Raw genomic sequence first — 24,086 nt, forward strand, 5'->3', positions numbered from 1 at the left:
GATAGGTAAAGTAAAGAGTAGAGGCGGGAATACTGTCCTGGACCCAGTGGGGGTGAATGAGGTGTTTAAGGACTTTTATAGTAAATTATATGAGTTGGACCCCCGGCTGGGGTGGAGGGGTCTCGCTCTACGCGGATGACCTGCTGTTGTACATTTCGGACCCGTTGGAGGGGATGGGGGAAGTAATGCGAATCTTGGGGGAATTTGGCAACTTTTCGGGGTATAAATTGAACATGGGGAAAAGCGGGATGTTTGCGATCCAGGCAAGAGGACAGGAGAAGAGACTGGGAGCACTGCCGGTTAGAATGGTAGGAAAGAGCTTTTGGTATCTGGGAATCCAGGTGGCCCGAGAATGGAAGGTACTGCACAAGTTAAACCTATCCCTGCTGGTAGAACAAATGGAAGGGGAATTTAAGAGATGGGATATGCTCCTGCTATCACTGGCGGGGAGGGTACAGACCGTGAAAATGACGGTCCTCCCCAGATTTCTGTTTGTCTTTCAGTGCCTCCCCATCTTCATCCCCAAGGCCTTTTTCAAGCGGGTGAATAAGATTATTTTGGGCTTTGTGTGAGCGAGTAAAACCCCACCTATGAAGAAGGTGTTGCTGGAGCGCAGTCAGGGGAGGGTGGGTTGGCGCTGCCGAACCTCTGCAATTACTACTGGGTGGCTAATATAGCCATGATTAGGAAGTGGGTAGTGGGGGAGGGGTCGGCATGGGAGCGGATGGAGGCGGCGTCATATAAAGACACCAGTTTGGGAGCACTGGTAACGGCACCTCTGCCGTTCTCGCTGGCCCGATACTCCACAAGGCCGGTGGTACTGGCGGCTCTGAGGATCTGGGGGCAATGGAGGAGATATAAGAGAGTGGAGGGAGCATTGATTTGGACCACGATTTATAATAACCACAGGTTTGTACCGGGTAGGCTAGATGGCGGATTCCGGAGTTGGCAGAGGGCAGGAATTAGAAGGGTGGGGGATCTATTTATAGATGTAGCTTTCCCAGCTTGAAAGCTTTGGAGGATAATTTTAAATTGCCAGCAGGGAATGGTTTTAGGTATTTGCAGGTGCGAGACTTCCTGAGAAAACAGGTGCCAGCCTTTCCGCTGCTGCCGCCATATAAGATTCATAGGGGGTTGGACAGGGTAAATGTTGGGAGGATGTTTCCACCAATGGGAGAGAGTAGGATCAAAGGACATTGTCATAGAATAAGGGGGTGCTAATTTAAGACGGATTTGAGGAAGAATTCTTTGGAATTCTTTACCCCAGGAATCTGTGGAGACTGAGTCCTTGAACAATTTCAAAGCTGCGATCAATAGGTTTTAATCAGTCGGGGGATTGATTTATGGAGATAAGGAAGGAAAGTGTACTTAGTGAGTGTTAAATTAGCCACAATCTTATTAAATGGGTGAGCAGGCTGAATGGTCTATGGTGTACTTTGTGTTGCTAATTTTAAGGATGGTTGGCGTCGTGTTCATAAAGACCACAAATAGCTTTCAACTTGAACAAAGCTATAAATTTATTAAAACTACTTAATTGGATTTGACAATTTCTCCTATATAATATAGTTGATAAATAAACATATAATCTACACTCATCTACAACTAATCTCTACACTATTACATTAACTATGATCTGCTCTCACTCACATTGTTTCATTCAGTTTGTCCTCTCGCTTTCTCCTCAACCTCTCACCCACAAGGCTGAGCATCGATGCCTTTTATATAATTGTACATCTAGCTCCCTCGAGTGGTTGATTTAGACATTACATTAACCCCTACAGTTCTCTACATTTATGATAATGTCACATGGACTATATAAGACTATATGGTCTTATATTCTTAACATTAGTAAAACTGCTACATAAATTACAATTTTACACAGCAGACTGATTCTTGCTGAATAGCCTAAGAAAAGACTACTTTTAATTCTTGTGAAATGAGTGTGTTTGGATTTAGGGATTATCTCTATGCTCCTGGAATGCATGTATTGTAAAGTAATCATGATATTTTGTTTTGTATTCTTCTTTGTCATTGCTGCGTCTGTGAACTTCCTAAAACGCAACTGAGCAGAATGGTCTCTGTCAGGCAACACAGAAATGTACATTGTTGCAGTTTTTACTCCACAGAATCCTTAAATCATCTGTTAGCCTACTCTGACTGAAACATGTATCTGGTGCTGCTTCGGATATGTCAGAGCTGCATTATAAAATGCTCTCCATGGTATTCTATTTCAGAAGTAATGAAATATGACGTGGTTTGTGTTCAGAGTTGTAAATCAAAACCCACAAACATAATTTGGAAACAGCTACAGAACTGAGCAACAAACACGAAAGGAGAAGTTCATTTGTCAGCGCATAAACTAATTTTCCAGCACAAACAGAAACTGTTTTCCAGAACCTGCTAATGGGTTTCACCGACCCATTTGTACCAATCGGATGCAGCCAGCATACAGTATAAACAACACTGACCTTTCCAGGGAGTTCACAGGCCTCCAGGCAATAGCTGAATGTAGATAGTGGAGGCAATGTTATTAATAGAGCACCAAGCACAGCAGTGCCTTACAGCTGATATTGTATTATTATTGACTATTTTATGAAAACCTGCAACAGCTACATGCTAGTGCTACATGCAGTGAGAAAAAAGATGAGTTGTCTTGTTTAACTCCACTAGTTGGTGTGGAGTGCATTAAGTAGGACAAGTGGAATGTTATGTATCTTGTTAATTAAAGAGCTCAAAAATAAATTCCTATTCCGACAAATTTAGTGAAGCAAAAGCAGGCCTGTCACAACAGCATATTGGCAAATCTTATACTTCAGGTTGGAGAAAGAGGGTGAGGTTATGCGCCATTTTCAGTGCCACCAATGTTTGATGCTGTTTATTTGACATCATTGTGCTGTATTTATGTAAACACTTTTTCTGAAGTTACCAAACACTCCTTTGTGAAGATAACCCCAAGCATGTCCGCTGGACTTCCCAGTTTTTGAGTGAGCCCAGGGCTATCCACTTATAATATATGGTTTCCTGTTTCTGTGTCTTAAAACACAAAAAACATAGGTCACAACGTGCCAATTTGGCAGGGGTGTATAAACAGATTATATCAGATCACCCTCCCTTTGATGTCAATGGAATGAAAAATCAGGCTGAGTGTATAACTGCCGCCAACTTTTCCCATTTTAAAACCCCACCCAAGTTGAAAGTTAAACCCTGTGATTTGTTCATTTTTAAATCCATTTTCACTTTCAGCAATTAAGTTCGGAAGTTAAGCAGTATTTACAACCACTGCTCAAACTCGTCTGCCCCCATCTGTTTTTGAACTTTTAAAAAATAAATTTAGAGTACCCAATTAATTTTTTTCCAATTAAGGGGCAATTTAGCATGGCCAATCCACCGAGCCTGAACATCTTTTGGGGGCGAAACCCACGCAAACACAGGGAGAATGTGCAAACTCCACACGGACAGTGACCCAGTGCCAGGATCGAACCTGGGACCTCGGCGCCATGAGGCTGCAGGGCTAACCCACTGCGCCACCGTGCTGCCCCTGTTTTTGAACTTGAAAAGCTTGTGTGATGTTTTCCTTCAAAAATAGTTGAATGTTTAAGTTCGAATTGTTATGCAGAATCCTGTGCTAATTATTGAACAGAATTGGCATGGATAAACTGGCACGCAGAAGAACTGACTGGAGGTCTACTCACTGTGTAACAATTGAGCCAACTGTGCAACAGGATGGTAATAGTTGGCGTTAATCAAAATAGAAGTAATTTACTGCACCAAGGTTTAATTGTAAACCTTCAATGTGTTTGGTGGAGGTAAGCAGATATAAATAGTGATTAGAATGTCTGTTCCTCCTACCAAAGCTCACATATCCTCCGCACTTTTTTCTTTGCCTCGAGGTTGGAAATATATTGGAATTTGTGGAAGAAATTCAGTTCTTAAAATTCTGAAAAGCGCAGAAAATTTCACAGCAGACATTTTTTTTTGGGGGGGGTCTTCTGCTCCCATTTTGGGGGGCATTGGCCGCAGGGGGTGGACAATCCCACGGGAGTCACAAAATGGGTTTATGCTGGCAGGAATTCCTGTTGCCATTGTCACCACTCCCCTGCTGATGGCGTAACGAATACACCGACTTTTAATGTCAGGATTCCCATTTGAATATGTTTAAGTATCATTATCAGGCCTTTACTCCTGATAGTTCCCCCCCCCTAACCATGTTAAATTGTCCATTCACATCAATATGAGGACATGCCGACGTGAATCAGCCAGATTCCCATGATGTGCACCTGGCGAAAACACTCGGAAACACTGAGGTCAGTACAGTCCCCGGGCTAGGGGAGATGTTCATGCCCGGACACTAACCCCTGGCATTGCCTCATGGCTTTACCCTCTTTCACTTTCCCCTGGTGGGCAGTGCCAGGTGACAGTGCCGGGAGGTGTGCCATGAGGGGGGAGTGTTGCATGGGTGGGAGTTCCGTGGGTGTGGGGGTGTTCAGTGTCTGTAGGGGAGTCTTTGTGGTTGGGGGGACGGGGGAGGGAGGTCCCATGGTGGGGAGGGAGGTCCCATGGTGGGGAAGGGGGGGAGGGCAATTCTGTGGGTGTTTTTTTAGGAGGGGGTGTTCTGTGAAGGAGGGGTACTGTGTCCATTGGGGAGGGGGGCCGTTGCCATGGGATGGGTGGACTTTGCATCGGGGGTTCCTGGGGAGAGGATTCAATTTTGCTTTTTAGATTGGGGTGTCCTAAAAACCTAAGCTACTGGCAGGGTGGGCTGCTGTGACATCATGGGACCGCCTCTTACTATCTTTTAAACTATGAGCGGAAAAATGCGACGGATCACGCCCGCTGCGACACTGTGCAGAAAGATGAGAAAATTCTCTCTTTTGTCCATTATTTTATCATTTTATCAGAGGCAATTATTCACTTTAAAAATGGGACTGCTCTTGCATTCAAATAGCATACAAGCAAATGCAATACATTAAAGGTAATGTTTTACTGGAATCTACTGTAAAGCAAACTTTTCAGCTCCAAGGTTCTTGGGGATTTTGCAAGCCTCCCAACCAAAATTACAGTAAGAGACATGATGAAGCTGCCAGGATGCATGAGAGTTTCCACAAGTATGGCTAAGTAATTGAGAGCAAAACCAGCAAGGACACTCGAATACTTTGGGCTGCAGAAGACCTGATGTGGGTCTAGCACTCAGTGAGTGGAAGCCCAGGCGGAGCAAAGTAGTCTGGAACAGGCATTGTCAAACTTGGGGGCATGAGCCGCGGGTGGGTCGCGGGCGGGTGTCTGGAGGGTCGCGGAGCCGTCCGTCGCAGCGCTCCCGATCGTGCAAATCTGCGTGCAACAGCCGCAGCAGCCGACTGTTAATAACGCTGGCTGCAAGGGGCCATCAAAATGGCCACGAACATGTCAAAAAAAATGCGGCTGCATTGGGCATGCGTGCTAGATCACCTGCATGCATGTGCAAAACTTTGCGCATGCACGCCGAAGATCGTGCATGCATGCACAGTGCGACCGCTTGTTTTTTAAACGGTCGCAGCTTTTTGTTTTACAAGTTTGGGGGGGTTTTATTCATTTAATTTTTTTTTTTTTCATTTATTTTGTTCATTTTATTATTTTTTACAAGTCCGGGGGCGGGGGGGGTTAATTTGATAAAAAGTTACAGGAAAAAAATTCAGAACTTTGGACAGATGGAGACTCCATACTTTCCGACACCGGAAGGCTTCGCCTTCATCCAACAGGTTCCATTGGAGGAGCGTGTACGAAGGCCAAAGGGACCCAAAACCATTTCCTCCATTTTTGTCAGCAGCAAACAAGGTAAGAGAAAATGTTGGGTCGCGCAGGTCGACCGGCGTGGGTTGCGAATGTCGGCCGGGTTGGGTCCCGAAGGTTGGCCGGTTGATAAAAAAGGGTCCCCGGAAAAAAAGTTTGAAGAACACTGGTCTAGAACCCTAAAGATTTCAGAGAAAATTTCTTTAATGTTACTCACATTATTAATCTTGTTGAGGGGACCGAGGTAAAAGTGGTTGAAATGGAAGGGGCAGGGGTGAAGCATGAGTAATCTTCCACTACCAAGGGTGTGAAATTGAGAAGCCTTCTGCGAGCATCGGGCAGGAAGATGATAAAGAGGTACTTATAATGGTTCTTGTATCTATCAATGAGATGTCCTCCCACTGATCCCACAAACTCTGATTCAGACACTGCTGGAGGGACCCCAGGGCTTGATCTCAGTGTAATTATCAGCATTATAGCCAAAAGAAATTCAGGGATTTCATGCTTTATTTTAGTCGAGTAAGTGAAAGTTTGAAAATATTTTTGTGCCTTCCCAATTATGCCATGTTACAATGCATTATATGCTTTGGTATTGTTACCATACAAAGCAGGAAAAATTCCAATTCAATCGCTGAGACATGCTAAGGTGGACATTCTATGGGTGGTGGTGTGACGCTGCAGTTAGTGCTCGCACACCTGCTCCACAGACACTCCCACAAAAGGAAAAATACTTGCCACAGTTCTTACACCTGAACAGGTAAGAACTGGGTTAAGTTTGATTATGACGCCCACTATAGTAAGTTGGTTTACAGAATGAACTATTATTATGGACAGGAGGGTGGTTAATTTTAAAAGCGCTAATTTTCTCTCAGCACTCATCCGTAAACAGAAAGGTGTTCTTGCTTGATTTACTCTCTCCTTTATAAGCAGGATGCCGAGGTATGGTGGCTTGGCCCCACCCCACCACAATGCAAATCATTCCTGACAAGTAGGGGCATCCTCCCTCCCCTACCGCCATGGGATTTGCTGAGTCAACACCTCTCCAAACAGCAAGTATGCATAAGAGTGACCTGACCCCTATCAGATCCTCCTATCAGACCCCCCATATCTGACACCCCAATATAAGAGACACCGCCATCAGAGACTCTCAACATATCAAAGATCCCTGATCAGAGACTCCCCCATCAGTCACTCCTGCCTGGAAGCTAAAGAGCAGTCCAGGCAGAAACGGTGAAAAAAATCACTGTTTATTTTCATCTTCCTTGAATGCACCCTGCTGTGAACCTGACTATAATGTTTATTAACAGGGCGGCACCAGATCAAAAGCAGTTAAGTGCTTTCAGCTGAAAAAAAGAGGAAGTGAAAGCACATATCCGCTAGATATTTACAAACATCGCGGTTTGCTTCACAGCAGGGCACTGGAGATGGATTCAAGCGTGAAGGGAAATGAAAATAAACAATCCAGACTCTTGGCCGTCTGGAAGCTATTACACTCTCAATTACAGCAGGGTTTTTCAAAATGCAGGTCATGACCCATGGGTGGGTGTCAGGAAGGCTGCACAGCGATTGGTCGTGGCATTCCTGCAGTGGTCCTGATCGTGGGATAAGCGCCCAATGCCTGCTACTGGCATTTTTATTAAGAATGGAAGCCACTTCCACCTTTTAAATGCAAAGTAAATGAGGATGTGTGCAAACGTCAGGCCATAAGCGGCAGCAGTGAGCAGATCATGCATGTACCCTTGACGTCCAACACCCTGGATGTACGTGCTTTTGGTGCCAAAATACCGAGGAGAGCATCTTCCATTTTCTAGCTGCTGGCAGGCAAGTGTATCTACTGGCCAGGATCTCACATCTGAATCTGCTGGAGAGAACTGCTGAGGAGAGTCCACGGCAGGGCAGAACAGTGCTAATACTAGCGCTGCACAGTATTGATGGCGGGTCTGATGTGGGGGGGGGCTGACTGGGGTGGGGTTGACAGGATTCATGTTGTGGGATGAGGAGGACCTGCAATGATTTTTGGGGGTACTCACGTTACATACTTAATCCCTTGACCCACCGCGAGGTCCACCGCATCAGGGTCAAGCTTAAAAATACTTGCACCAAGAGGACCGGAGCTTCATGGAGGCATGGCGAACCAGGTGTCCAGCCCGTTAATTGGATGAAAATGGGTTCAAATGAGCCATTTGCATCCTCCCACTGGCATAGGGCTTGTAATTTGCAGCCACTGCCAACTGGGGATTGGAGCATCAGAATGGCACTGATGCCATTTTTTGCCTGACACATGATTCTCCGCCATATCGGGAACTCAGCTGCTGGTGACGGCGGCGGAGAATCCACCCAAACAGCCTGAAAAACAGAACCAAACAAGGGATTCAGACAGTGGCGGAGGGGAAATGTTCAGTGTCATCAATGTACGTGTGCAACCTAACCCCATGTGTTTAAATCATGTTGCGAAGTGAAGGGTGCCAACATAGATCCTTGAGAAACGTCAGAGTTAATGATGCGAGGGCAGTAAAAGAAGCCATTAATGGAGATACTGTGGCTATTATTGGGTAGGTCAGAGTGGAACCAAGAAAGGACATTTTCACTGAACTGGGTAATGGCAGATAGATGTTAGAGGAGATGGTGTGGTTGACTACATCAAAGATGGCAGGGGTGGTCAAGAAAGAAGATAAGGGAAAATGCAAAAGGTCCAGACCACAGAAGTTGCCATTTGTGGCTTTTGTTAAAGTTGTTAAAGTACTGTGGCAGATAAACTGGTAAGTGGTAAAAATGAAATTGTGGGGAAAATGTGTTTGGATTGGAATCTACGTTGGTGGGATTGTGATAATTTGATATGACAGAGGGACCAATTATGTTTTTTTTTAGGATGGGCTAATGGTGCATGTTTGTGATGGGAGGGGGGACAGTGTATAGTGATAAATAATGTCAGCTAGACATGTGGGCTCGAAAGGGAAGCTGGGTGATCAGCAGTTTAAAGTAGCTAAGGGAGGAAGAGGACAATGACCTCAGAGAACGCAGAGATGGCAAAAAGCATAAAGAAAAATGCAAGTTGGGGAGAGGGCAAAAGAAAGTCTGGTACAGGTTTGATTTACCACACCAGCCTTCAACCCCACTATCTCATAAATCAATAGATAAACTCTTAAAAATCGAGGTGTTGTTTTGTAAACATAATCAATGTTGATTGACAGTTGCTCTCTAAACCTTGGCTTATTTAATCGCCAGCAGGTCAGAACTCTCTCCAAAACCTATATTACGTATTTGAAATGATTCATAAAACTTTTCTAAAATCCTGCTTGTTATCACCGTGTCATTATGCATCTCCATTTGATGTTACAATGAATCCCAAATAAAGGTATTATATCGTTTGAAAAAATATTGATTATTTGGTAATTTTATATAGAACTATTTCATATCATGACGTCTAGGTAGAGTGCTCTTTCAGAGGATCAGTGCAGACTCGAGGGGCTGAATGGCCTTCTTCTGCACTGCTGGAATGCTATGAAAAGGGATGTGTGAATTTCACTGGTGGCTGTGATTGTCCATTTGTAATTGGATGTTTGCTTGAATTTCAGGACTGTCTGGAACTGCCAAATCACATGATATGCTACAGCCATCTTAAACAACATTTGGTGTCCATTTTTAAAAAATGAAACTTTAAAGTTTGCAATACTTTCAGGCCTGTGCTTGGCATGACAATCACAATCATTATTCTTATTTCACAGTTCATCTAGAGAGCTTTAAGCAGGCTAATTTATTCCGACAAAGATGGCCAAACCATTCAATTCAAACACAAATATAATTTCTATTTTTTTAAATATATGATTGTTTAGTATTCCCAGTTAAATTTGACGGATACATTTACAATCTGATTTCCAGTCAAATTTACGTTGAAGTTAATGGAAATGAGAAATAGAGACATATTTGGGGCAATTGAATCAATATCACTTGTTTTACACAATTAACCAAGGTGCAAATTACCCTCAATTACAGATGTGTACAGTGAAAATATTTGGGATAAAAATGCCACCAATCTATCTCAGTGTTACTTTAGATTTACTGTAACTGATTCCAATAATTATATTCTTTATGCAAGATGTCAATTCCCGCTTGGGTCACTGTCTTTGTGGAGTCTGCACGTTCTCCTCGTGTCTGCGTGGGTTTCCTCCGAGTGCTCCGGTTTCCTCCCACAAGCCCCGAAAGATGTGCTTGTTAGGTGAGTTGGATATTCTAAATTCTCCCTCTGTGTACCTGAACAAGCGCCGGAGTGCGGCGACTAGGGGATTTTCACAGTAATTTCATCTCAGAGTTAATGTAAGCCGACTTGTGACAATAATAAAGATTATTATTATAACATCTTGTGAAAAATATATATTGTCTTCAACATTTAAAAAAATGTCCTGTCAACCTTTTCTTCTTTTGTTCGTTGAGTTGAGTCAGAAAATCATACATTTGTTTGGTATCATTTGAATGATTATTCAATTCAGTCATGATTTGTGTTATAATCAGATGTGCCACCTTTAAGGCTACATTGTCAGCTGTATGAGACTATGCGTACATGGTAAATGCAAGACTATTAATAGGTAAAGTTGCGATAGTCCCAGATGACTGTAGGCTGCTTTCCCCTTTGAGGGGAAGAGCTGACTGGTGATGGCTTAACCTGAGGGTCACTACACCCCAGGCAAGGGGCAAGGTTGAGAAGACAGGGCCTTCATGAATAACCTCAGGCAGTATGGTAATTGAACCTACGCTGCAGGCCTTGCTCTACTTCATAAACCAGCTGTCCAACCCACTGAGCTAAACCAGCCCCCAAGAATATTAATAACAGTCCAGCGACTGACACATAATGCAAGATTTTGCTACGTATTTTAATTATTATCACCCTTCACGGTTTCATGACCAATATAATACTCTTCATACATGTTAGGTCCTTTACATACTTTCGTTATACTTTACAAAGCATCCTTTTAGAAAAATTGATTCCTGGGGAAAAAATCTTCAATGTTACAGTGCAATATATAGTACAAAAAAAGTACTTGAACCTGACAAATGTCTATCATAAATTACATCTTTCGAGAATTATTTTTGACTTACAGAGCAGCATCTATTGTTAATTCCAGCATTACTTAAGTCAATATTTTACACCCTTGTATAAATTATTTTTAATTGGATGGTTGAAATGCTGGTGAGCCATGAAGTACACTGACCTTTAGCAGCATAGAAGTTAATTCACTGTGGAAAGCTAATTTTTCATTTAACAATTTCTCATGCAGCAGGAACACCAAACAAATTTGTCTGAGAGTTGATGACTCACCAAAGCCAAATAAAGCAAAACATTAACAAAGCTGAATACGTAATAAAGTCAGAAGAACTGTGCTCATCTCTCTGCAATTATAAGAAAGTCATTGTTCTCACTGAAGATTTAAAAAGGCAGATTTCGGTCAACAATGAAATACAGATTGTGATTATTGCAACAAATTATACTTTACAAATTAACAACTTAGATTTTCTTGGAGAGAGCTTAGTTAGAAATTATTTTCCATAATTGTTTTGTTTGTATACATGTGCTGATTCTAGAAACAGAACATAGGAGCAGGAGGAGGCCATTCGACCCAAGTGGTATATCTAACTGATTCTTGAAAACACTCAGGGCTGGATTCTCCGTTCCCCGACGCCGATGTTGTAATCGGCGATTTGGGAGAGAATCCCTTTTTACGCCGAAATCGGGGGCGGCACCTGTTTGATGTACGTTTTGCATGCTCCGCTCCCTCGAAAACGGTGTCACCGTGGCGCGCGTCGCATGCCATTGGGACGGTCTCAGCGTGTCACCTGAAGGTCCTCCACAGCTGCTGCACTCCCCGATGGGCCGGGTTCACGACCATGCGGTTCATTCATGGTCTCAGTCGTGCGGGAACCCAGCGCGGTGGCTGCGGACTGTATCCAGTGCCGCCAGTCGGGCGGAAGCTGTGCTGTTGGCCGTGGGGGCTTCCGCGAGGGCTGGGGGGATTGGTGGGGGGTGGCCAGGGCGCGGCAAGGGGGTGTTCAGGGGGGCACTATCTGGCAGGTCGGGTCCGTGCACGGCCTGCGCCATGTTGTACGGTGCAACCGCTGCAGGTTGCCACCGTGCGCATGCGCAGCCACGGACCCGCCCATTCCCCAGCCCTTTATTTCATGGAGGCCGGGGATTTTATGTGGCGCGGCTGCTAGCTCCTCACCGGACACCACAACGGTGAGGGGGCGCCGCCAATTTCTTTACACATAAAACGCCACGGATCCTCCGCACTTAGCCTCACATTCGGAGAATCTAGCCCACAATGTTTTGGGTTCAATTACTTCCTGTGTTAACGAATTTCACAGGCTCACCACTCTCTGGGTGAAGAAATGTCTCCTCATCTCTGTCCTAAATAGTCTACCTTGTATCGTTAGACTGTCATCCCTGGTCTGGACACACCCACCATCGGTAACATCCTTCCTGCATCTACGCTGTCTAATCCTGTTAGAATGTTGTAGGTTTTTGTGAGATCTCCCTCATTCTTTTGAACTCCAACGAATACAATCCTAACCGATCCAATCTCTCCTAATACATCAGTCCCGCCATCCCAGGAATCAGTTCTGGTGGCTAAACACAGCAGGTGTGTCAGCATGTGTGGAGAGAGAAGCAGAGTTAACATTTTGAGTCCATATGAGCAGGTCAAAGATGCTGGAAATCGGAAAAAAAAACACCATGCAGGAAATGCACAGCAAGTCTGGCAGCATCTGTGGAGGGAAAACCAGATTAATATTGCTTTCATTAAGGCCAAGGATGGGATTTACCCACCATCCCGCCGCGTGCTTTTTGGCGGTGGAGGCAGCCCGCCAGTGGGATCTACCAATCCCACCGTTCTCAATGGGATTTCCCAATGACAGCACCCCTTGTCAACGGGAAACCCGTGCGCCAGTGCACCAGCGCTGGCATGAACAGCCAGTAAATCTCACCCCAAAAGTCACCCACCTAAAATGTTGGGCGGAATTTTGTTGCGGGGGCTCCAAAGATTGGTTTCACACTGATATAAGATGACAGCAGGATCTTTCACTGTCTGCCATGGTGAGTCACAATTTCCACCACAGGCTGGCGTGAAACCAAGTTGCATCCTGTCAATGGGATGCGGATTAAAGCTGGAATTTCCCCGCTCCCACTTCGCCCGATCATCCATGTCGTTAGGGGGAAATCTCAATAGTCCAGAACATGACTGGACCAATGTGTTGTGTATCTGCCGGCACTTACTTGAAGAAGCCCAGAGGCTGTGTCCGGAGTTAGGGATAGAGGCTTCCACCGACCATGGACCCTGGAACATGCGGCAGTGGGTGGGGGTGGGGGGCGGGGGGCGGCATCTATCGGGTGGTTCTTCCAGCTTCCAGTTTTCGAGGAAATCTATCTTCCTGATTCAGATTGTTTCTTGAGATCCACCTTTTATCTTTTATGGTGACTCGGGTATGTCTGGACACCTTTTAAAAATGCTATCCAGCCTGCCCCGTCACTCAAAACTTCCCCTCCCCCCCCCCAGTGCATATTTAATAGGGCTGGGGTCACCCGATATAGTGCAAATCTCCACCAGTCTGCCTCGCAGGAAACACTCCCCCTCACTACCCCACCACGGAAATTAGTCATGCAACGGAAAATTCTACCCGTTGGCTCTAATTTCCCGGCCATTTACGTTGGCGGAATCCTGTGATCCCTCTGATGGCGCACCCCAGTTTCCTGCCATCAATTCAATGGGAAACCTCATTGACAATGGTGGAACTAGAAGATTCCGCAGCAGGCCAATGGCGGCTGTGTGGAAAATCCCATCCGTTAACTCTGTTTCTCTCTCCACAGTTGCTGCCAGACCTGCTAATTATTTCCTATATTTTCTCTTTTATTATTAACAGTCCTTAGATTAATAAGCACAAAAAAAATCACCAAAGATAAATTTCTTGTTTTGGTTCATCAGTTATATAATAATTTATATGATAATTTATATAATATTTCCCTGTCATGTCAACTTATTCACTGATCATATCTATTAATTAAAATATTAGACTTACTAGCTTTATATTTAATGAAGCTTCTTAGATTGCAGCTTTTGAATATGTTTCTCAACACAAAAAGTGATTGATATAAAATAACTTCAACGCTCAATAAAATTGGATTTGAACAATGGGTTCAATGGGATGAATAACTGTAATGACTTTGTAATATGGTGACCATAACAACTTCTCAGCACTTTCCTGGGTCATAAATGTGCATTAGGTCTACAGCATTTATATACACAAGAAGTAACGTAACACTTAAGGCAGCTAGTACAAATTTGCATTTTTACATTGTGTTTGATTCAATTTTTATTGCTCATGGCACATTGACGAACACAAATATTACTTAATTCTGAGGGTGAAAATATCATTAAACCAATAGCCAGGCTGGTTTTCATCAGCACCATAACTGTAATGCTAAAAGGCACATGTTTAATTTAACAAAATAAGCATATTATTTTACTAAACAAAGAAAATCCAATTCATTGTCAATATCGCAGTGTACACAATCTGACATAATGGCCAGAATTCTCCGGTTGTTGCGATTCACTTTTCCCGCCGGCAACGCACCCCCACGCATGGGTTTCCCGATGGCGTGGGGTGGCTTCAATGGGAAATCCCATTGACAAGCGGCGGGAAAGACAGAATCCCGCCACCAGCGAAAATCCAGCCATATAAGATAATACCGCGTACATTCAAATATGATATTTGAAGAACATCTGCTAGTGCAGTCTCTGGGAAGTACTCTGGAGTATTGTTGGTGGTGTTGTGCTGACTTCTTGGATTTGATAGGGTGACATACCTGCAGGGGGGACAGGGAATTGCACAGTCTGCTCCATGTAATCCAGTGAGCTCCACCAGGCAATGAATGGTAAAGTTATACATCAACATAGAGGAGCAAGTGTATGCCATTTAGCCCTTCAAGCTATTCAATATGATCATGATTGATCCTCTATCTCAATGCCGTATTCCAGCTTTCTTCCCATACCCCTTGATGCCAATCAAATCTAAAAAATGATCTATGTCTTTCTTGAATACATTCAGTGACTTGGCCTCCATGGCCTTCTGTGGTGGAGAATGCCACAAGTTCACTATCTTTTGAGTGAAGAAATCTTTCCTCATCTCGGTCTTAAATGATCTACTCCGTATCCTGAGACTTTTTCCCTGGTTCTAGATTCCCCAACCAGGGAAAACATCCTCCCTGCACCCAGTCTGTCTCCATAAACACGCCACGAACAATGATTATTATGAACTACTTGATTCTATCATCAATTGTATTGTTCTGTCTCCAATTTAGTTATGCTACAGTACACAGTGAATATATTGAAAATTAAAAAGTGATTGTGTGTGTCAGAATCAGTGATAGAGAAAGCTAAAGCTTTTACATACCGGAAGCAGATTTTATTTTGGATCTGATAAACCTCATAAGCCAAAAGAGCACGAGTGTATTTCATCATTTTCAAATTTTGAAAAGGAGAATTTGAAGCCTTTAGCAATTAAGGGTCTAATTGTCTCACCTGATTTTGTTAACAGAAAAGTTAAAGACTAATCATTAACACCTATGAGCCAGAATTCTAATTCTTAAACCTGTGAATCAGAGAATTCTCGAGAGAAAGAGAGGGGAGAGAGAGATCTACACACACAGAAGGCAGAATTTCAGCAAAGGTGGGTTTGGAGGTGGGGACGGTTAAAATAGCAGGGAGCTCTCCTGCATTCCTCATCAGCAATGTTGTATCTGTTAAATCTCAGATACTTCGACCAGTATATCATTCAAAGTTTTACCCAGGTACCCTTAGTTGCAAGATGGACAAAAGACAAACAGAAGTAAAGGTTCAATAAGTTTATTAATAATAATACGATTGACCCTTAAATTACCCACATAAAACAAGAGGATATTCCAGAATTAAGTATACTACCCGCAAAGATGGCTTGGTAGGCTATGGATCTGATCGCTGGGATTCCTCTGGCCCGTCTTCACAAAGGTGGTTCTCACTGGCAGTCTCTTCCTTGCTTCCTTCCTTCCTTCTGGTTTGGTCAAGGTCACCTCGTACACTGAGTCTTTGCTGCTGGTGTGAGATCTGTACCTTTATCCCCCTCCCTCCCCGCCTTTCCAGAAACATCTCTGGTTCCTAGCCAATGAGGTCTCGGGAGGGGGTCCCAATACCCAGTGGGTTTCTTGATGTCTGCCTGACAGGACACCGGGGCTCGGCCCCAGGTGTCCATCTCCATGGTGTTGCTTACATGTAATCTGTTGCCACTTAAGGTAACGGCAGGAACTCTAGGTGGCAGAAAGTCAGGGCTTCGAACAAAAGGCCTGTGCATTTCAATGGGGTGCGATGATCTCCTGCTGGGTCTCAGTAGAGTGCAATGATCTTTGATGGGTGATTGATGGGACAGGCCCAGACATGTTTCTGTGACTTTGTATATTTGACCTTAGTCAAGTCTGGCCTGTCCGAGATTTGACTGTGTTTGATTTTCATATGCCCAATTTTTAAATTTAGTATCTCCAATTTAATCGGCCTTAAAACTAGGCCCTGATTATATTATCATAGCAACCACCCCTCCCAGTGGCACTGCTGAAACTTCAGAGCTGCCAGCCCTCTGATTGGGCATCAAGTGTCCGCTCGCTATCCTTAATTAGCGAACGTTGGACTTACAGGTGGCCAATTATCAGGTCGCCTGTGCTAAAATTAGGAAATCCATTTAGGGGATCCATTTTTAAAAACATTTTTAAAATATTTTTATTCTCCTCCTTTTTCACTTTTCTCCCAAATTTACACCCACCAACAATAAACAATAATCAGCAACTAATATGTCACTTCCCATAACAATAACAACGATCCCATCCTCCCACCAGCCCTCAAACATTAGCCCGCATGTTTACATCAACAAATGACAAAAAGGAATCAGGGATTACCCATAGTCACCCCTAATACACACAGCCCTCCTTCCCTCCAACCCTATCCCAACCCCCCAACTAATGTTCGATGTTATCCAGTTCTTGAAAGTGCATAATGAATAATGCCCATGACTTGTAGAACCCCTCCGTCCTTCCCCTCAGTTCAAACTTAACCGTCTCAAGAGTCAAGAATTCCAACAGGTCCCCCCCGCCACGCCAGGGCACAGGGTGGAGAGGCTGCTCTCCATCCCAGCAGGATCCACTTTCGGGCGATCAACGAGGCGATCAAAAGCTACGATATCGGCCTCCGCTACCGTTTCCAACCCTGGCTGGTCCGACACCCCGAATATGGCCGCCCGGAGTCCCAGGTCCAGTTTCACATGCACCACCTTGGAAATTACCCTAAAAACCTCCTTCCAGTAATCCTCTAGCTTTGGACAGGACCAAAACATATGAACGTGATTAGCGAGCCCCCCTCCCCCCCGCAACGCTCACACACATCTTCTACTCCTTCAAAGAATCGGCTCATCCTCGCCCTCATGAGGTGTGCTCTGTATACCATCTTCAGCTGTATCAGCCCCAACCTTGCACATGAGGTGGAGGCATTTACTCGCCGGAGCACCTCACACCAAACCCCCTCCTCTCCCAGCTCTTCCTCCCACTTTGCTTTGATCCCTTCCAGTGGTGCCTTATCCTCTTCCAAAATAGCTCCGTACACTACTGACACTACCCCCTTCTCCAGTCCCCTTGTCGTCAGCACCTCCTCCAGCAATGTGGAGGCCGGTTCCTCTGGGAAGCTATGTATCTCCTTTCTGGCCAAATCTCGATCCTGCATGTATCTAAACATTTCCCCCTGCTCCAGCCCATACTTCGCTTCAAGCTCCTTCAATCGTGCAAACCGATCCCGAAGAAACAAATCTTTTAGCGTAGATGTTTGTGTGAAGCACAACTTTCCTGTCTTCTTAGGGAACTGCATTCAGGCTGCAGGAGCTGGTGGAACTATCAATGAAAGTCTTTGAAGGAAAGAAGAAAGTCAATGAAGCAACAGGTGAGAGAGAAAGTTCCCAGGTCCTCTGCTGTAGCACTGGAGGCCTTAATTGAAGAGATGGAAGGGAAAAGGCACGCCATGTTTCCTCCAGGAGGAGGCCCAAAATACATTGGGAATAGGAGCAGATGGCCAGGAAGTGGAATTATGATAGTTTGAACCTAAGGACTTGACTGCATTGACTGCAATGCCGCAAAAGGGTCAATGACTTCCCATAAGTGGTCAAGGTTAGAGAATGCATTTTCCAATGACACCTACCCACTGCCATCAGCTCCTCACAGTGCTCAGTGCTTCACCCCAATCAGTCACCCATCGGTAATCTTTAACAATTAGCAGTCACGTATTCAGATATGCCACTTCACCATCACACACTTGCCATTGCTGCAAGACTAACACCTGCATTTCACTGCATCTCATTGCTTTCATAGAATTCCAGCTACTCAGCAATGGCAGGCACACCACCCAAACACAGTGCCATACACTCACTGATACACTCACTCTCTCTCATCGGGAAAAATCCCACACAGCCAGGAGGCAGAAATAGAGAATTAGTCAGGGATAGGCATTCATGCATCTCCTGAGCTCCTGAAGAAATGATAATACAAATTAAATATTGCTGCAGTGAAGTAGGCCGGGTGCAGTTAAGAACATTTAGGGTGACCCTATGCAACCTACGCAACTTCTAAACTTCCTCTACACTTTTTAAAAATCTGGTATGAAATGTAGGTGTAGATGGCATGACTATCGAATGGTTGCATTCCACTACCCCACTTCCATTACCCAAACCTCCCTTCTTTTATTTCTGCTTTCATATACCCAAGAACTGCCAACTGACTGGGAGTGTCCCCTCAAGATAAAGGGTCTGACCGAGAACAGAGCTTGGAGGGAAACGCACCATCACTTGATCCTCAGGCATCAGCTCTGACAGTGGTATGCATTGACTTTAGTGAATTGTGTAGCGATAGAATCTTCAAAAGGTGAGTCAATGGGCATGGCGAGCTTATAGCAAGGACAAGAGGAGATGATAGCATGTCAGCCAGCCCCCTGGGGAACAAAATCTTAGGTAAGTTCTACTGCAGAGGACTCAGATCAGAACTGATAGGCATGTGCATAGCCATGTTTGGTGCAATGTCAGGCCTCCGCATAGCCAGTTGTCGCTGTAAAGGAGCATGGGTGACTTCAGCTCCAAATTAGTCCATGGCTTGGGCCCCATCCTTTCCTGTGTGGAAGTTCTGGCCAACTAAATGAAACTCACCCTAGTTTGCCATAGGATTAGAGTCTGACAAGACAAAGGTGTACTGGATTTGCTCTTGAAAGGACCTCTCTCCAAAAGTCTCTCCACAGCTAGGCGAGTAACCTGTTTTCGTTAACTTTATTTACAAGTGGCATTTGAACTGTATTGGGTTGCTTAATTGGAATTAGTGGCAGGTGAAGATAATAAGTTCAAGATTTTCCTTTAATTCAAGAACTGTTTAACTGACAATTGTAAAACTACTTCTTTGATGTTAATGTAGTTAATTCTGTGTTTAAATTAAAGTTTATTTTAAGATAAAAGATACCTATTGGTGAAATTAATCACTCTTGGGGTGAAGTATCCGTTTCTCACAATTTTACAAATAGAAAAATTGTTTGGGGTTCTCATCCGGTGTCCTAACAAAAGTTGGGGTCTGGTCCAGTATCGTAACAACGGAGACAAGAAAGTTTCTTAATCCACAAAAGACGTCTGGTGATCCCTCAGAATCCATATTGACTTTCAGTCTTTTAAAATGTAGTTTTTAAATTATAGCTTTCAAGATTCGTAATATCTCCATGCCAGCACTGGGAAATGGCCAATGAAATTTACCATCCACCAGATTTGTTTGCAACATTTCTGCATTCTTGTTTAAAGCTATAATTTGCCCGCATTTTTATTATGAGGATAAGAATGAAATGGGGAGATGGTGGCATCGTGGTAATGTCACTGGACTAGTACTTCAGAGGCCCAGGCTATGTTCTGATGACATGGTTGAAATTCCACCATGGCAGCTAGTGAAATGTGAAACCAATTAATAAATCTGGAATTGAACACTAGTCTCAGTAATGACTCTGAAACTACCATTGACTGTCTGCTTCTGTGAAGGAAATCTGCTGTCCTTATGTGACTCCAGACCCATGGCAATGTGGATGGCTCGAAACTGCTCTGAAATGGAATATTAAGCCACCCAGTTCAAGGGAACTTAGGGATTGATAACAAATGATAGTCATGCTAGCAATGCCCACATCCAAAAAACAAATTAAGAAAAAAAAATCCAAATCCCTTTTTGATAAACAGGAAGTGCTGGATAGATTCAGCCAGTCTGATAACATCTGTGGATAGAAACAGAGTTATTGGCTCAGAACTGAAGGAAAGTAGAAATATGATGGGGAGAGGGAGAGGGAAACCAAAAGGGAAGTTCTGGGATAGGGCGATAGGGCATCGCGGGCAGAAGAGAATAAATAACACATATATCCTGGAACGATATCATGTAATAGTTGTAGTGAAGAGACAAAGTATTTGTCCAGAATAAGTGTAAATTCCTGAATAATGAAAATCTCTGTCTCAACATGGAACCATGCAGGCCTCCAACACATCCAATCTAATGCTGCGAGGAACAACCTTGACAGCCAATAATATCAGCAAGATTCCTTGGGGGTTTTTGGTCTCACCCGACTTTTCCCTTCTTGTGATTCTTCACCACATCTTTGGAGCAATGAGAATAATTATTCATCAACCAGAAGCCTGTTTCCCAGACTACGAAAGCCAGTTTTGGAGATGAATTAACAATACATGGCACTGATCTCTTTTTTAATTCAGAGTACCCAATTATTTTTTTCCCAATTAAGGGGCAATTTAGCATGGCCAATCCAGCTATCCTGCACATGGAAATTTTCACTGCATTATGTAAAATTCAATAAATGCAGCACTGGCAGAGGCTTTCCACTTACAAATACAAGAACATGATGTGCTGAATATTTTAGTATGTGGAGAGGTTAAAATGCTAAATAAAACTATCAATGCAGCAAGAGTTAACAATACGGCATGCACATTAACATAACTATAAGCGAGTAATGTGATTATAATTAAACTCTTCTCCTGCAGCTCTTGGTTTGTATCCCATTAAACATTCTCCCTTTTCCCTCCTTTTGAAAAGCACTTAAACTTTCAACAAAATCCAATGGTGAACATGTTGTTGTTGGATCTAGAAGGAAGGCAGCTGGTAATGAAATGGGAACACATCAGGAGATTTCAATAAAATGCGTTTTGAAATATCAGGAATCCTAAAATGAGAATATGGAGCCATAGGGAAGAAACACAAAAAAGACATTCTCAGCAGAATACTTGCAATAAAACTGTGGCCCTTAAAGCAATTGTTCAGATATTCTTTTCCATCACATACTAAAATCATTTAAAGTGTATTAATTCTCTCTAACCGGGACTTTATTAACACCGGCTTTAATGATGATTTTAATACTATTAATACCATATTACAATCTTGGCCGAGACCAATAACCTTTTGAAAAAGTAGTAGAAATTTGTTATCCTAGTTATTTCCAAGACAATGAAGGCATAAAATTTGACGGTCAAGACAGAAGAATTGCTATACAAGAGTTAACAAAGCAGACACAAAATAGTATCTATCTTATGTTTAATATCCAATAATAACATGAATTAAGAAGAAAATTGTGGTGGAATATAAACTATAAATTGCGTATTAGTGGCAGATTCAACAAAGACAAATCTTACGAATTGACTCAGCAGTCCACTCAGACTTTAGTGATCATAGTCCTTCAAACCCTGTCTACTCATAATGATTTTCAGCTCTTCTTTTAGGAGCTAGTCTGATCTCCAGCCAACAAGCGCACATATCCAACCTGATGCCCATGGGCTTGGTCTTCATCACAAATGGCACTATTCTTTCAGAACCTGCTCATTCTTATCTGATAATGATGTCAGATCACATGAGTGAGAAGTAAAGATATCTGGAAGGAAAAGAAGCTTCAACCTCATGATTACAATCATTATATTAGTGCAAGGTTGGACTCCATTTCTACTCCAAAGGAAGCAGCCTAACAGTGCTCTGACTGAGGCTTAGGTTTATAGTGCCTGACTGTAGTCATCCATTTCCAACTCTCTTTGTGAATCCAATGTCATGTCTGGGGTGTTGCTGGGTGGATGGGGAGAGAGATGGGCTGGGGGAGGGGGAAACACAGCTATCATTGGTCCTAAAAACTGTGGTAAACCTGCAAGGGAGTATCTGGGAATGAAATTCTTGGATGATGGAAGCCCAAGTGCTTCACAATGAGTCCTTAGCTTAGCGATGGAAGGTGATCATAGCAGGGCAATGTTTAGTCAGATCACTGATCAATCTTTCCATCGATACAAGTGTTATGTATCAGAGAATACAACCCAGCTGGTGAAGCACCACGTGATTTGTAGTGATGTCAGCAGTGAGTGTTTGCGCAGGCTTCAGTTCTCTACCTTAGATTGTATTAGCAACATCCCTAATAAAACCTCTCATATTAATCGTAAGAATCCAGAGTGTGGGCACCTCCATACCTTTTCTCTTTGCAGCAAATTTAAATATATAACAAAATAGAAAACTGGCAATGAAGACTGAGGCAAGAAAACAAAATTTCCAAAAAAAAATCATCAACACAAATGGTTGAGAGCAGAGAAACGTACGTGTGACCGGACTCACACACACGAAGCAAGCCGCCAATACTGAAAGCTTTTACAAAAATGTCAAGTACAAAAGTGAGTAAAATCGAACTAATGACGATTTTAGAAGGGCATTTCTCACTTCGGCCATTGTTAATTGTTGAATGGTTTTGGTTCCACTGCCATAGTCAGGAAGAAGGTGAAAGCATTTTACAATTCAAAGCGACTTTAAGAAGCTAAGCAAAATACTACGAGTTTGGTGAAACACTTGATGACACTCTTCACAATAGGCTAGTTTGTAGAATCCGCAGTGAAATTATTCAGAGGAAGCTGCTTACTGTAAGTGATTTAACTCTCAAATCTGCTGTGAAAGTTGTGACATCTATGGAGCTAGCAATGAAAGAGGCTTTACAGACAGGGGCTGGAGTGAAGATACACAAAATGGATACCACAAGAAACAGGACTGCAAGGGAACAACCTAGTCACCGATGTACACAGGTTGGACACTCAGCAGGGGAATGCTGGAGTAAAGAAAATAAGTGCAAGAACTGTGACAAAAAGGGCCATATGGCCAAAGCATGTTGGGCTCAGAAAACCTCACCATCACCAAGGGTGTGCAAGAAAAAGGACACAAGGCGGCACGGTGGCACAGTGGTTAGCACTGCTGCCTCACGGCTCCAAGGACCTGGTTCAATCCCAGCCACAGGTCACTGTTCATGTGGAGTTTGCACATTCTCCCCATGTCTGTGTGGGTCTCACCCCCACAACCCAAAGGGTAGGTGGATTTGCCATGCTAAATTACCCCTTAATTGGTAAATAAGATCTATTTAAAAAAGAAGAAAAAAACACATGTAAACAGATTAGTCGTGTCAGTAAATTAATAGGCGAAGATCAACACTATTCAGAAGATGGCATATCCGAGCTACTGCAGGGGCTGACTAGTTGTCAAGGTGATCAACAACATTTCTGGGCATTTCAAAAACTTGATAGTCAACAAATGAAGATGGAAGTGTATATGGGCGCAGCAGTATCATTAATGCTTGAGACAAATTATAATCAAAAGCTGAAGCATCTACCTTTGAAACCGTCAAATGTTACCCTAAGAATGTACACAGAAGAGGTTGTACCATTAAAAGCATGCATTGTGGTGGAAGTAGGTGCAAATGGACAGACGGCAGAGTTGCCTCTTCACGTTATCCGTAGAAATTTGCCTGCTTTATTTAGCAGAGCATGGATGACAAAGCTTAAACTCAACTGGGAAGCAATAAATCAACAAGTGGAGTCCAAGACAACCAAAATGTCTCAAAGCTAGAATCGACATCAGGCCAAATGCTAGTCCAAACTGGAGTCGTTGAATCAGTTGCTACAAGTGATTGGGCAACATCAATATTTCCTGTATTGAATCACAATGGCTCAGTTTCCCACAGGTGCAGGGGGCCTTCAACTGCACACATGTGGCATTAAGAGCTCCCTGGCAGCAGCCACTATGAATGATCCATCAATAGAAAAGGCTTCCACTCTCTCAACAGGCAGCTGATCTGTGATCACAGCAAGAAGATTATGCAGGTCCATGCGAGACACCCTGGGAGTTCACACAATTCTTACACCTGAGTCATTTGCAAGAGCCACAAATCTTTGATCTTCAGCAC

At 43.5% G+C, this 24,086-nt stretch overlaps 1 long non-coding RNA gene across 1 annotated transcript in view; it reads left to right on the plus strand.

The window, feature by feature from the left end:
- LOC140389306 (uncharacterized) overlaps window positions 1-24,086 on the plus strand; it is a 135,323-nt gene that overhangs the window by 82,294 nt on the left and 28,943 nt on the right. The window contains exon 3 of the long non-coding RNA XR_011934334.1: window positions 9,863-9,982. This is a non-coding gene — a long non-coding RNA (uncharacterized lncRNA). The remainder of the gene's footprint in view (window positions 1-9,862; window positions 9,983-24,086) is intronic.

This window comes from Scyliorhinus torazame, chromosome 14 (genome assembly GCF_047496885.1).
Source record: "Scyliorhinus torazame isolate Kashiwa2021f chromosome 14, sScyTor2.1, whole genome shotgun sequence".
In the NCBI taxonomy this organism is placed as follows: Eukaryota; Metazoa; Chordata; class Chondrichthyes; order Carcharhiniformes; family Scyliorhinidae; genus Scyliorhinus; species Scyliorhinus torazame.